A 14,908-nucleotide genomic window follows, 5' to 3' on the forward strand; every position below is an offset into this window, starting at 1 on the left:
TTAAAATAACTATGATTAGTATGTTAAGGGCTCTAATGGGAAAAGTGGACAGCAGGCAAAAAGTGGCAGGTAACATAAGCAAAGAGATGGAAACTCTACAAAAGAATAAAAGAGAAACACTAGAAATCAAAACCACTGTGACATAAATGAAGAATGCCTTTGAGTGCAATGGACACAACCAATCCAGTGTCCACATAGAAGAGGTGGCATTGGATTGGGAAAAGTGGACATAATGGACAAAGGGTATGGGGAAAGGCAGGAAGAGATGAGAGGTGGAGGCGTCTTCGGGACATGGAGCTGCCCTGGATGGTGCTTCAGAGGTAATCACCGGACATTGTAAATCCTCACAGGGCCTACATGATGGAATAGAGGAGAGTATGGGCCATGATGTGAACCAATGTATATGAGGTGCAGAGGTGCCCAAAGATGTACTTACCAAATCCAATGGATGTGTCATGATGATGGGAACGAGTGTTGTTGGGGGGGGGGGGGGAGAGGGGGGGTGGGGGGGTGGGGTTGAATGGGACCTCACATATATATTTTTAATGTAATATTATTACAAAGTCAATAAAAAATAAAAAAATTAAAAAAAAAAAAAAAAAAAAAAAAGAATGCCTTTGATAGGCCCATCAGAATAGACACAGCTGAGGGAAAAAAAACAGTAAGCTTGAAGATACATAACTAGAAACTTCCAAACTGAAAAGCAGAGAGATAAAAACTGAAAAAGTAGAACAGAATATCTAACACCTGTGGGACTACTACAAATGGTGTAACATGCACGTATGCAGGTATTGACCAGAAGGAAAAAAAGAAACAAAACAATTATTTGAATTAATAATGGCTGAGAGTTTTCCAAAATTAATGACAGAGCACAGGTCTGAGAAGTTCAGAAAATACCAACCATGATAAATGTAAAATAACCCACCCCTAGGCATATCTATTCAAATGTAAGTAAGTCAGAGAAAAAAAGAAAACCTTGAAAGAAGCCATAGAAAAAGAAGCACCTTCCTATAGAGGTACAAGGGTAAGAATTACATCAGATTCTCTCCAGATACAATACAAGCAGGAAGAGACTGGAGTGAAATACTAAAAGCATTGAAAGTAAAACAAACAAACAAACAAAACACACATACACAACCTAGAATTATAGAACTCAGCAAACTATCCTTCAAAAGTGAAGGAGAAGTAAACTTTCTAGACAAACAAAAATTAAGGAAATTTGTTACCAACAGACCTGTCCTGCAGGAAATGTTAAAAGAAGCACTTCAGAGAGAAAGAAAATGATAAAGGTCAGAAACTCTGATCTACAAAAGAAAGGAAGAGTGCTAAGAAAAAATAAATGAAGGTAAAATATTTTGTTTCTCTTATGCTTAACTGATCTAACAAATAAAAGTTTGTTCAAAATTATAATACCAACAATGATTACAGTTTATGGATAAATTAAATATATGATGGCTGCTATAAGGAATGGAAGGGGAGAATTGGGATTATTCTGTTATATAAGGTACCTGCACTACCCATGAAGCAGTACTCAGATTACTTGTAAATGTATATTGTAACCTCTAGGGAAACCATTAAATTTTTTAAAAAATATGTATAATTGAAATTCTAAGATGGAGAGACAATGGAATTGTATAAAATGCTTGATTAAAATTAGAAAAGGAAAAAAAGACTGGAAGACACAGAGCACAATGTCAATGAATAAAAAGTAGTTAAAATATGGTAGATATTAATCGAATGATATAAATAATCACTTTAAATGTGAATGACTTAAATACACCAGTTAATAGAGACTAGTAGAGTGGATTAAAACATAAGACCCAACTATATTTTGTTAATAAACTCACCTTAAATACATAGTCAAAGATAGATAAAAGTAAAGAGATAGAGAAGGATATACCATGCTAACACTAATCAACAGAAAGCTGGAGTAGCTGTATTGATTTCAAACAAAACGTATTTCAGAGCAAGAAAAATTATCAAGGATATATAGGGAAATAACATAACGAAAAAGGAGTCAATGTTCCAAAAAATAACAATTCTTAACATGTATGTCCCTAACAACAGGGCACGAAAATATGTGATACAAAAACTGATAGAACTGCTAGGAGACATAGACAACTCCACTCATATTTGGAGACATCAATATCCCTCTGTGAGTAACTGTCAGATTCATCAGGCAGAAAATCAGTAAAGGTATATTAGAACTGAGGAGCACCATCCATCAACTGGATCTCATTGACATCTATAGAAACATCAAACAGCAATAGAATATACATTTTCCTCAAGCCCACATAACATTCACCAAGACAGACCACATACTGTGCTATAAGATACCCCTCAACAAATGTAAAAGAACAGAACTTTCAATCCATAACAGAATTAAACTAGAAATCAATAACAGAAAGATAGATGGAAATTCCAAAATATTTGGAGCTTAAACAAAACATAAATAACACATGGGTCAGAGAAGAAGTTTCAAAAGAAATTTTAAAAATATCTTGAACTACAGAAAAATGAAAAGACAGCTTATCAAAATTCGTTGGATGCATCTCAAGTTGTTTATATAAGCTTCCACCTTAGGAAACTCAAAAAAAAAAAAAAAAAAGAGAGAGATCAAATTAAACCAAAAAAGCAGAAAAAAATAATAAGGATTAGAGCAGACATCAGTGAAACTGAAAATAAGAAAATAAAGAACTTCAACAAAATCAAAAACTGGTTCTTTGAAATTATGAACAAAATTGATAAACCTCTAGCTAAGACAGTCAAGAAAAAAAAAAAAAGAGAATACACCAATTGCCCACTGAATATATTTTAAGTACAGTTTACCTCGATCATATTATTCTAGAGCTAAAATTTTAACATTAAACACAAATTTTAATTTTATTCCTTTATTTAAACTTGTTTAGTTTCCTTTCTAGATCTGCTGAGATAACCTTACTATAGCACTTAGTTCATGCAACTATAATAGGATTCCCATTTGTATTATAATTACCTATATATAAATGTCTACAATATTTTATAATCTCCTTGGAAAAATGTTTACCTGCTTCTCTTTTTCCAACCCAGAATGTAGTGCCTAGTCCAGAATGGTAACTAGAAAAAAGGAATTTTGTATTGTCACTGTGTGGTTCATTTTATTATGTTTCTCTAGTAAAATGAGTACTATTCCCAGGTCTTGACAAACCTGGTGTAGCAGTTTGATAATATTTATGATTTCCAAAAATATATATTGGATTATGTTGTGAACTGGTCTGTTCCTCTGGGCATATTAGATTGGATTGCAGTCAGAGGTTTCACTTTTACTTGATTAATAATGATTAAGGCTTTGACTGGGCCACATCAGTAGTACATGAGTAGTAGTCACAGAGAAAATGACATGGCAGAGAAGAAAATTGGAGTTTTGATCCTGGAGTTCAGGAAGTAAGCACACAAAGAAGCAGATACATGAGGAAAGAGTGAAGGCTCCATTAGACATTGCAGAGGCCCCAGGAAGAGAGTCAAGCTGTTCCCCTGACAGTTTACAGCTGGCCTTGTGGAGAGAGCAGAGCAGCTGAGCCTGGAAAGAAACAAACCTTGGAAAAGAGCCAAGACTTGTCCCAGTCTGTGGCTGAGACTGGAAGAAGCTAGACCATGGAGCCTTGGGAGGAGGAGTAAGACAGAACCCTCACAGGCATCACCCACCATCCTGCTCCAACATGTGGCAACAGACTCTGGGTGAGAAAGTACCTCTTACAGTACCTTTAGGTGGACTTTTTAGGGCCTTGTGATGGAAAGCTTCTATCCCAAATAAATACCCTTTATAAAAATCAAGCGATTTCTGGTATTTTGCATCAGTAGCCCTTTAGCTGACCAATATACCTGGGAAACAAAGAACTTCCACTATGGTTGGGAACCCTTTCATCATGGATTCTAGATTAGTAGAGTATAATGGGCAAGGTACTTTCCCAAATTCATTGATAATCTAGGCTGGGAAAGTTCCTCCAGGTCTTATAATTCACAGATGGTACTGCCTCAGGATAAGAACAGGATGTTCCTTTTCCCAGTGTTAAGATCCCACCCCAAAGAAAATCTATTTGAGATAGTGTCCCTATGTACTCCTCTGTTGTCCAATCTCTCTTCTTGACTCAGGTGCTGGAGCAGGTCTTGGTGGAGGCAGTGTGTGGAGCACATCCTGAAAGTACTGGCTGCAATGTCCAAAGGAGCTGGATATGGTTGAAAGGGATGCCAATTGACAGTGAAAGACAGGGATAATATGAATGAAGCCATGGTAGGCAGAAAGGTGGCAACCTTCATTACTTTAGCAATTTGGGAAGAACCCAAAATGTAGTCTTTGAGTTTCCTGAATGGGCAGGTCAAAGAGATTTCATGGGAGGTGAGTGATTCTAGATTGCCTAATTCGATACTGTCTACTGGAGAGCCATGCTGTGTCAGTTGAGGCTTAGTAAATGGTCTTTGGTGGGGTATCCTAAAATCCTTACTGGTGGATTGAGACTCCTTGACCAATGGCCAGAATCAGGATGGCACTAGATCAAATATAGAACTAGAAGTGAAAAACATTATTACTATGAAAGATGTGTATGCCAATTTAACTACTTGCACATTTAAAATAGTAGCTCTGTAGCCTACTATTTTATCCATACAAGGCACAGTACCCAAAGTACTTCCCAGTGACTCCTTAAATGCCCCTTCTGGATTACTGATAGGTGGACATGATCTTGGAGAGTCTTCTAAGTGCAAGACATAATAAATGTGGCCCTCTCTCAACACATGAGTGGGAAGCACACAAAGAAACATCTCTTCCGAAAAAATGGGGTTGACTGGGGGAGACAAAGGTGAGCCAGCACAAAGAGCCATATGGTCTGTTTTGGCAAGGTCATTGCATAGAATGAGAACTGTATTCTGGGCATCTTAGGAAGGGTGAGGCTCTCCGAGGTTACTCAGAAATTGAGGATAAGTAACATAAACCCTGATCACTGGCTCAGGTCCTATAAGGTCCTATGTAATTCAGAATATTGGACCTGATAGAGCAATTTCAGGTTATCGTGGCTAAGTTTTAAAGAAGTCTGAAAGATGGAAAAAACTGATGACCTTCACACAGGCTTTTACCAATGGAACATCTCAGTGATCTTGCTGTACTGGTAAGTATTAACACAGCTCCTATGTATCCTACCCTTTTTATTATCAAAAAGGGATGGTTTTAGATTACAGAAAACAATGATAGGCTCAAGCACCCCTGTCTGGCCTCCTAAGGGGAGTGTGGCTTAAGGGACACAAAGTACTTAAGCAAGTAATTCCCTGGGGTTTGGTGGTTTTAATAACTAGGAAGAAGAGTGCCTGCCCCACCAGGAAGAGGTGAACGTCTTCATGATCCAGGGCTGCTCTCCACAATGCCGGTTAGAAGCTGGGCTAGCCCACCTTGACTTAAAGAAACTCAGCCAGTTCTTAAAGATAATAACATTCTTTCCTAAGGGCTCACACTCCATCTGTTTAGTATTAGGAACCATGCCATAAACCAAGATTTTTAATTAGTAGTTTCTTAAAGGACAACGTACTGTAGAAACTTCTGTTTAGTAGTACTTTGGTTCTCTGGTTGCTTACACCACCAAGAGTGGCTCTGAGGAAATGTTCAACCCAACAAATGTTTATGAACCTTCTACAGCATACCAAGTACTGAGCCTGCCTAAATGAACACGAAAAAAGACCTGGCCTATTTTCTCAGGGAGCTAACACTCCACTAGAGAAATATAAAAATAAATGGAATTAGACAACAAATAAGCACTTGAATAGGCATATAAATAAAGCTTCACAGGAGCCCCGAAAAGGGAATACACATTCCAGCGGGGATTCCATGACTACTGTAAATGCTTTTAATTAGTGATTTCAGTACTGTGTCTATGGCTAAAGACTAATTCACTTAAAGTAACCAGGGGCTCTCCATCTATAGCTGTCTAACCTTTCAATTTTGCAAAGCATTCCTTTTCCCCGAAGAGGCCATTCACTAGGTGGAAATGAAGAGCAGAACTATAAATTAACGTAACATGATGCAGTACTTTTTGAATACAGATAAAATATATTTAGAACCTCAAAATTTCTGCCCATAAAATATAACAAATGTTGCTACTTTCATTGTAATTTCTTTTAAGACAATCCACCTAGCTTGGCCACTTAATATTAATTTACAAAGGAAATGTATTAAATGAGTGCCTCAACTATCTTTTTATGTGCTTGCCTTTTCCTTTTTATTGGAAGCTAAAATAAAGGCACAGAGTGTCTGTGTAAAATAGGGAAGACTCTGAGTGGAAATCATACTTAAAATGACTTTAGTAAAATTTATCATTTCATCAGTTTCTTGAATAGGTCAGAAGAGACCAACTATTAACTGACAGAATTGTTTATGCACAATTACTACAAAAAAGAAAGAGTATCAAGCAAATAAAAAAGAAAATTAAGCTACAACAAAAGGAGATAAATAATCCTGGGTGGTAATCAAAGAAATATAAATCAAAGAAGCTCAAGGCATCATTTCACAAATAAATTATCAGGTCTCTTCTTGCTATGATAACACCAAAAGCTCGTGTGGGTGCAGTGTAAATAGAGTAACGCTGGTAAATTGTTTGACCACTTCTGGAAAATAACATAGCAACAGAGAGCAAAAGCAATGTGAAATTTGCACCCGTAGTTGAAGAGTACCACTCTTGAGAATTTATCCTAAAGAAACAATTCAATGAAAGAATAAAAGTCACAAATATTAACATGGTATGAATAGTAATGTCTATAATAGGGAAGAAAAAACTGGAAACAATGCATCTGCTATGGAGTAATTAATATTACAATGAGAAAGAAAGCTGTTTCCGATCTCTCTGCGAGTAAGCAGACATACCCAGAAGCAGCCTGGCAAAGGACTGTCCTGCAGACGGCTGTGGCTTTAAACCTCTAGAGAAGGAGAGCAGCACTGATGACAGTAAGGGTGGGCAGGAGAGGGAACAGGGACAGGGCTAACGCAGAAGGAACAAGGAAACATAGAAGGACATGAAAAACGAGGGCAAGCTACTCAGGTTTGAGGCAAGGTAATGACAATACAGGTCAGTTGGAAGACAGCTGGCATCTAATTTAAAGAAATCACATTAGTATTACGTACCAAAAGTCTTAGAAAAATATATCCCCTAAAGCCATATCTAAGAAAAATATGGAAATACTAAGAGACTTGTGGCAAATTACAGGGTGCTTTTGTGCTTATTTGTACCTTCCAAATCCTCTATAATGCACATGTATTACTTTTATAATCAGAGAACCCATGCTCTTTGGGAAAATAAAGACCAAAAAACACAATAATCACTGTTACTCTTCAGTGTGATGGCTTGTTAGAAACACCTAACTTGGGGACCCAGGGACCCCAAACTGTCCTGTTAACAAGATGGCACATCTCAGTCTGAAAAGCTCTGCTCTTCTCCCCACCCCCCACTCCCCACACCCTCCCCAAGTGAACAGTGTGTGGGAACCTACCAGACTCTGCTGGGACCCTGGATAAAGACATGTCGCCATAGCCGGCATGAGGTGGCGCAAAGCCTTCTGCAGATATGGAGCTTGGTGTCCTGAGGCAGGCAGGCCCAGTCAGCACCCTGGGGGCCAGAACACAACAGTCCTTCACTTGGGCAAACACAAAGCCAAGGATTTTCTATAAGACAACTGGTGTTTCCACAGCTCTGACACATTACTCATTTATTCAGTCAGTGTCATTCAGTGGATACTTAATTCCTTAAATAGCACATCTACACTGAATTAGATGCTGGGGATTCAATATGGAAATAATAAATAAGAATTAACTATAGAGCCTGTCCTCAAGAAATGTGGTCACCTTGATTCAATCAATAAATATTATCATGTAAAAAAGCATTTTTTCCTCTAATATTTGCCATAATTGGACTGCAAGGTCATGTTACATTGCTGTCATTTGTTAAAGCTTGGAGTATTTTTTGTCTGGCTACCTACAAATGAAATGGGATTACTGTAACCTGAAACCAAAAATTACTGTTTTAAACAGATTCATTTTTAAAAACTCTGAGATTTACAATATTAAGAAAAATATTTAAAATTTTTCCTTAAGGCAAAAATGTAGGTGGCACCTCCTTTTAATGCCACATAAGGATAATGTTTAACTGGCCCTCCCAAGGATTATTTAATAACGTAGGGAAATTGTACTTTGGTCCACTCATTGCTTACTGTTGACTAAGAGTCCTACACTTAGTGAAATGACATATTATTTGTAAACTTTTTTTTAATTCTACTTTGACAAGGAGAAAAGGCATCTCTTTTTCAAAAAGAAGAACTATGGTGACTGGCAATGAAGAGCTTTCCCTGTACACATACCTGAGAATTGAAGTACCTCCTTGTTAATGAAGAACCACTAAGGACCAGAGGATCTGCCATCCAACTACTTGGTATATTTTTAACTAAAGACAACTAAAGTCAATTTTCTCTAAAAATTTTGTCTGAAAATTAATTTTAAGACAGTCCTTGATAATTAGTGAAACCCTTAACACAAGTACCAGGGTTTAAATAAATGGCCCACATGAAATAAACATGTGAATGGCCCTGTACCCAAACAACTTATCTTCTTTGTACACACACATACACACACACACACACATAGATAAGGTCTCTCTAGCAAACAAATAAATAGACTGAAACTCATATTAATTCATACCAAGAGTCACCAATTTCAAATCTTCCACCAAAGTCAGCAGTGCTTCCAGGACAAACAGTTTTGATTAGAAACACATGCCCATTTCTGGGACTTGTTAGGTAATGAATCAGAGATAATCCTATAGAAAAACAAAAGTCCATCAACTGGATGAATTTCTCTTCTCTTACATGTTATCTAGTATATCATAGTACAACTAGATAAAAGAATACCAACGTTAAGATGATTAATATTTAATTCAATTTTAAATTGCAACTACTGCAGTAAATTAGACATAGCATAATGCCTAAGTAACAGTTTATACAAGTCACCATCAACAAATGTACACTGAGTGCCGAGTCAGTCCATAAAGTTTAAAAAATAAATTATATAAATCCCTGTTCCCTCTCCTGCCCACCCTTACTATCATTATTTCATTTATTATAAAGCAAAAGAAAACTTTTCAGGAAATACAGTGCCCACCTCCTCCCAAGTTTGGCTAGGTAAGCAGCCATTAGTGTTTCCCCTCTAATCTCTGTGGGGATTTTTGGTTATTTTTTTAATTAGAGAAGTTGAGGGTTTTAGAACAATTGTGCATCAAATACAGGATTCCCATATACCAGCCTATTATTAACAACTTGCACTGGTGTGGTACCTTTGTTACAAATGATGAACACACATGTTTATAATTATACCATTAACTGTAGTCCATGGTTTAACTTATGGTTAAACACTGTTCTGTGGGGTTTTTTTCTTTTCATAATTGAGGTTTATCAGTCATTTTGAAGTTCAGTACACAGACATTTATGAACAATCTGAACACAATTCTAAATATAAATACCAAAAACCTAAAAAGCCATGTAGTTGTTTTTCTAAAGTTATTCCAGTTACTTTCCAGCTTAAAATTTGAATGTAAGTTTTCCTTAAGAGGCTATCTAGTACCTACATCTTCAAGTGCTGATAAGCTGTTCCATCTTTATATCCCACTAATTCACAATTCAATATCATACACACAACACACATTTCCAATCTTTCACAGCACATAACACAGTTATTAGAAAAACTGGATGGCCATGACCAAGGATGTTATAGAGTACACACAGTTCAGACAAGGGATGGTTTCAAGAAAGAATTCTACTAAAAAACAGGGGAATAGAAGTAATTTAAAATGTTTGTGATGGCTACTGTGTCAACTCAGCCAGGTAATTGTACCCAGTTGTTTGGTCAAGCAAGCACTGGGCTAACTGTAATACAAGGGCATTTATGGACTTTAGTCACCATTGACTTTACTGCAGTGGTAAATCATAGAGAGCTCATTATAATTACATCAATCAGGGAGATTGCAATCAGCAGTGAGTGACACTTAACCCAATCAGTTGAATGCCTTAAAAGAGGAAGTGAAGCCAAACTCAGCATGTAAATGCAATGCCTTCCCCCCAGCGTGGGACATGACACCCGGGGATGAGCCTCCCTGGCAACGAGGGACCACTATCAACTACCAACTGATGATGCAACTGGAAAATGACCTTATACGGAAGGTTCAATGCGGATCAGCAGAATATCCATGTCTACATAAAATACCATGACTTTAAAATGCTGTTTGACCTAAAGTAAGGGGGGAATGGAAAGGAGAAATGAGTTTATATGGCTACGAGTTTCTAAAAAAGAGTCTGGAGGCTGGCAGAAGGTTTGCCCTCATGCACAACTGAGCAGAGTCAGAGAGACAGATAAAGCAGATACAACCCCCAGATATTGGTTCCTTTGAGGGCTAAAGAGACCCATGGGAGTTATGGTCATGGCCGATGGGGTTAACTACCAGGGCAGATGGCCCCTCTTTGGAAATGGTGTTTATGTGTGATGAATCTGGACTCAGATGGGATCTCCCTTCATAAGACTTTCATGCTAATGTGCTGGAGGTGCAGTTAATGTTGGGGTTTAAGATATATTTAGGGGATTTGAATCTCTGGACTGACAATGTGATAGCCAGATCCTGAGCCTCAACAGACTCCAGCACCTACAATCTGATTTATTGGACTTACCACACTCAGCTAAGATGGAGTTGAAGAAGGACAACCACCACACCATGGAACCTAGAGTGATTACAACTGAAAATGGGAGGATTGCATCCACCATCCAGGTGGAATCTGAGCCTCCTCTTGACATAGAGGTGCAAAGGACACAACCAATCCAATGTCCACATAGAAGAGGTGGCATTGGATTGGGAAAAGTGGACATAGTGGACAAAGGGTATGGGGAAAGGCAGGAAGAGATGAGAGGTGGAGGCGTCTTCGGGACATGGAGCTGCCCTGGATGGTGCTTCAGAGGTAATCACCGGACATTGTAAATCCTCACAGGGCCCACTTGATGGAATAGAGGAGAGTATGGGCCATGATGTGAACCAATTTATATGAGGTGCAGAGGTGCCCAAAGATGTACTTACCAAATCCAATGGATATGTCATGATGATGGGAACGAGTGTTGTTGGGGGGGGGAGAGGGGGGGTGGGGGGTGGGGTTGAATGGGACCTCACATATATATTTTTAATGTAATATTATTACAAAGTCAATAAAAAATAAAAAAATTTAAAAAAAAAAAAAAAAAAAAGAGGAAGTGATTTCAGCATTGCGTGATAATTTCCCAGCTCATCTTTGGACAACCAACATCTCCCAGAACTTATCAAGAAACTTCATTGGACTTTCATCGGAGCCCCTGGTTGCAGCCTGCCTGCAAAACCTGGATTTGTGCATCCCCACAGCTGCATAATACAGACTCATAAAATAACATACAATTGACAGATATCTCTTGTTGATTCTGTTTCCCTAGAGAACCCTGATTAATAACAATGTTCAACCATATTCAATGCATGACTGTGATTTCAAATCACCAGTTAATATGCATTACAAGGTACAAAAATTGCCAACCCCTACGCCATGGAGTGTTTTTGTTTGTTTGTTTGTTTGTTTTAATATTTATATTTATTTCTCTCCCCTTTCCCCCACCCCGCCCTAGTTGTCTGTTCTCTGTGTCTATTTGCTGCATGTTCTTTGTCCGCTTCTGTTGTTGTCAGCAGCACGGGAATCTGTATTTCTTTTTCTTGCGTCATCTTGTGTGTCAGCTCTCCGTGTGTGTGCAGCACCATTCCTAGGCAGGCTGAACTTTCTTTTGCACTGGGCAGCTCTCCTTATGGGGAGCACTCCTTGTGTGGGGGGCTCTTCTATGCAAGGACGTGGCAGGGCACTCCTTGCGTGCATCAGCACTGCACATGGACCAGCTCCACATGGGTCAAGGAGGCCCAGGGTTTGAACCATGGACCTCCCATGTGGTAGATGGATGCCCTATCCACTGGGCAAGTCCGCTTCCCCCTGCCATGGAGTGTTGACATCTAATATACCAGAAATGTGTATATATTTTTTACAATGAAAAAAAAAAGTTGACATCCAAGATAGTCAAAGACTATCAATATCCACTATTTTCTGGTTGTACCAAGAAATAAACAACCAGCAAATGACTTCCCCCTTAAAAAAAAAAAAAGCATTTACACTTTAAAAAATGGGATGAAGTGGGATCCCAATCTTCTTAACACTGTTTCTTCTAGAGCTACTAAAAACATTGCATTTATAAAATAACTTTTTTTGGTAATGTATATATTTTCAAAAAAATACAATTTACAAAAATGGTGGGGTGGGGAGTGGAGAGTGGGTTATATGGGAACCGCTTATGTTTTTTAATGTAACATTCTTTACAATCTATTAGCATTAATTTTAAAAATGTAAAAAAAAAAAAGCTGATAAAAATATTCCTCTGGGTTATACAAGAAAGGAGAAATGGACCACTGAGAAGACATGGTATACAATATTTAACCAGACCTGGCTTCTTTCTCTCCTGCTTCATCAGAGGCTGGACTCTCCTCATTTTTAGTTTCTCCATTTTCTGTAAGTAAATCCTGTTGAGTTTCTTGGTTACCACGTCAGCTTGTTTTCCCTTTGCTTCCCTTTTCCCTTTGAGGGTTGCACTTTTCAGTCTGAAGGTTTATCCTTTCCCACTGTCATTTTTGGCTTCACGTCTGCTTTCATAGGAGCAGGTTTAGCAGACAGCCTTGCCGACCTCCTCCTGGGCTCATCCTTCCCTACCGCTTCAGCAGAGCGGAGCTTCCTCTCAGACAAATCAGAATCTAAGCATTTAAGGGTAGAATTGTTGCTGTTTCTTCAGTGACTAGCACATTGGAAATACTCAAGAAATGTTCGATTAATTAATTTCATGAAAATGTGTATCATCACTGATCAGTCCACACAGCCACATCAATAACTCTGGGAAGTCTCAGAAGTCTTATACGGTCCCTGAGAGAAGGGCTGTAAAAGATAAAGTTCAAGGTTTCCTTCCAACTCCTGGGGAAGGTGCCAGAGTGCTGAAAATCAGGGCATTAACCCTGAGAAGGGAGAAAACTAAAAGCAGAGCTAGTTTCTGGATACATAACTCAGGAGAGAGAAAAAGTGGTCTAACCTGATGCAAAGTGATCCCATTTGATCATAAGAGGAAGAAAACACAAGTGTTTGTGTTGCCCAGGCAAAAGAAGCATGACATTTTCCTTCAGAAGTTAGGGTGACATAGTGGAAGAACCAATGAATTCTTATTTTCAAATGATAACTATTGTAAATCCAGTTGGGGTACTATTTATAGCCTATCTCAAAACTTTAGCAGATACTGGCAAAGACCACTTCTTCATAATGGACTTTAAGCAGGTACTAGATGCCAAGATAAATAAGTTGAAATGACCTGCTGAGCACCTTGTCTAGGCTAATTCTTAACTACAGGCTGAGACTCTTCAAACTCTCCTGAAGGTTCTGTCATACCCCATTCACTGAGTCGTGTATTAGCCTAGAATAAAGGGCAGGAAAGAAGACCAAGTGCCCAATACTGAATGGCTCTTGCTGTCTTTCCTGTAGTCCTATGAAGAGAGGAGTTCCCTCCTCTGAAATCTATTTTCCTGTGGCCAAGTGCCAGTGTAAGCATGTTGGACTATTACAAATTATACAGCACTATTTATACCTTTTAAGAATTGTTTTTTCAGACTATGCTTTTTCTAAGAATTACTATTGTTGATTTTTCTGACTATAAAGATAACCAATAGTAAAGTTACAAATAGGAAATTTCATTTTGTAGTTTATTAACCATTCTCAGTATGTGTGTCTGGAGAGAGGGTTGCAGGGAAACAGGGAGAAGAGAGGTGTGAACTGCTACCTCAAGAGCTGCTGTGGTGGTGGAGACGAGTGTGGTGGAGTGAGGGAGCGAAAAGCAAAGGACACAGAAGGCAGGGCTCCAGGATCCCTCCAGGCTCCCATAATTTTTTCAACAAAGTTCTTCCACTAAAAGAAGTTCAAAAACAACTGTTCCAAACAGTATTTTAAGTAATCATCTCCGAGTAATTTTATACATATCTTTATCACTTAAAAGATGTAAAAATCACTATTCTAGACTTGCTCTAAATAAATCAACAACTTTCCCCCTTACAGATATGCATAATTCAGGTGCAGTCATCTTATAGGAAAATATTACTGCTACTTAAAGACAGTGGCTCAGGGGAGCATTGGTGACTCTGGGACAAGTCATGTGACATCCACCAAAGAAATATTAAGTTCACTAAAAGGGAAAGAAAGAGGAAGAGAAAAAGGAGAATAAAAGAAAGGATGGAAGAAGAATAAAAGAGCCAGACTAATAACAGTGAAAAATCACACTCGAAAAAAACGGAATAAAAATTTAAAAGGTGGAAATAAAAGTAAGAGGAAAAATATAAAAGATCAGAATGATGAGAAGAGAGGAATGAAATAAAGACCAAACAAGAGAAGGTGGAAAGAAAGAAAAATAAAGAAAGAGGGGGAAATGAAAGAAAGAGAAATAAACAAAATAAGGAGAAAAAGCAAAACCACCACCACCACAACAGAAAACTAGATCTCCCTCTCAGGCCACCAACAAGTGTCTCAAGCTGCCTGTGCTCACCAATCACCCCCATGGCCTGCCTTCCACAGTTTGGCTGACTACTGGTTTTCTGGTTGTAAAAGAAATGCAGAAAAATATAGCTCTCAGCTGACAACTGCCAATGCAACCTATGGAGTCTGTGGCCTTTAAAGATGTAGCTATAGACTTCCCCCAAGAAGAATAGGCTCTCCTGGACCAGTCCCAGGGAAAGGTGTTCAGAGATGTCACAGCAGAGATCACCAATCATCTGGT

At 38.4% G+C, this 14,908-nt stretch overlaps 1 long non-coding RNA gene across 1 annotated transcript in view; it reads right to left on the reverse strand.

Annotated features, from left to right (window-relative positions):
• Positions 1 to 8,795, reverse strand: part of LOC131278805 (uncharacterized) — a 35,895-nt gene extending 27,100 nt beyond the window's left edge. The window contains exons 1-2 of the long non-coding RNA XR_009186237.1: positions 8,708 to 8,795; positions 7,507 to 7,622 (exon numbers count right to left, since the gene is read on the reverse strand). This is a non-coding gene — a long non-coding RNA (uncharacterized lncRNA). The remainder of the gene's footprint in view (positions 1 to 7,506; positions 7,623 to 8,707) is intronic.
• Positions 8,796 to 14,908: the final 6,113 nt, after the last annotated feature.

Source organism: Dasypus novemcinctus, chromosome 6, assembly GCF_030445035.2.
Source record: "Dasypus novemcinctus isolate mDasNov1 chromosome 6, mDasNov1.1.hap2, whole genome shotgun sequence".
Classification (NCBI taxonomy): domain Eukaryota; kingdom Metazoa; phylum Chordata; class Mammalia; order Cingulata; family Dasypodidae; genus Dasypus; species Dasypus novemcinctus.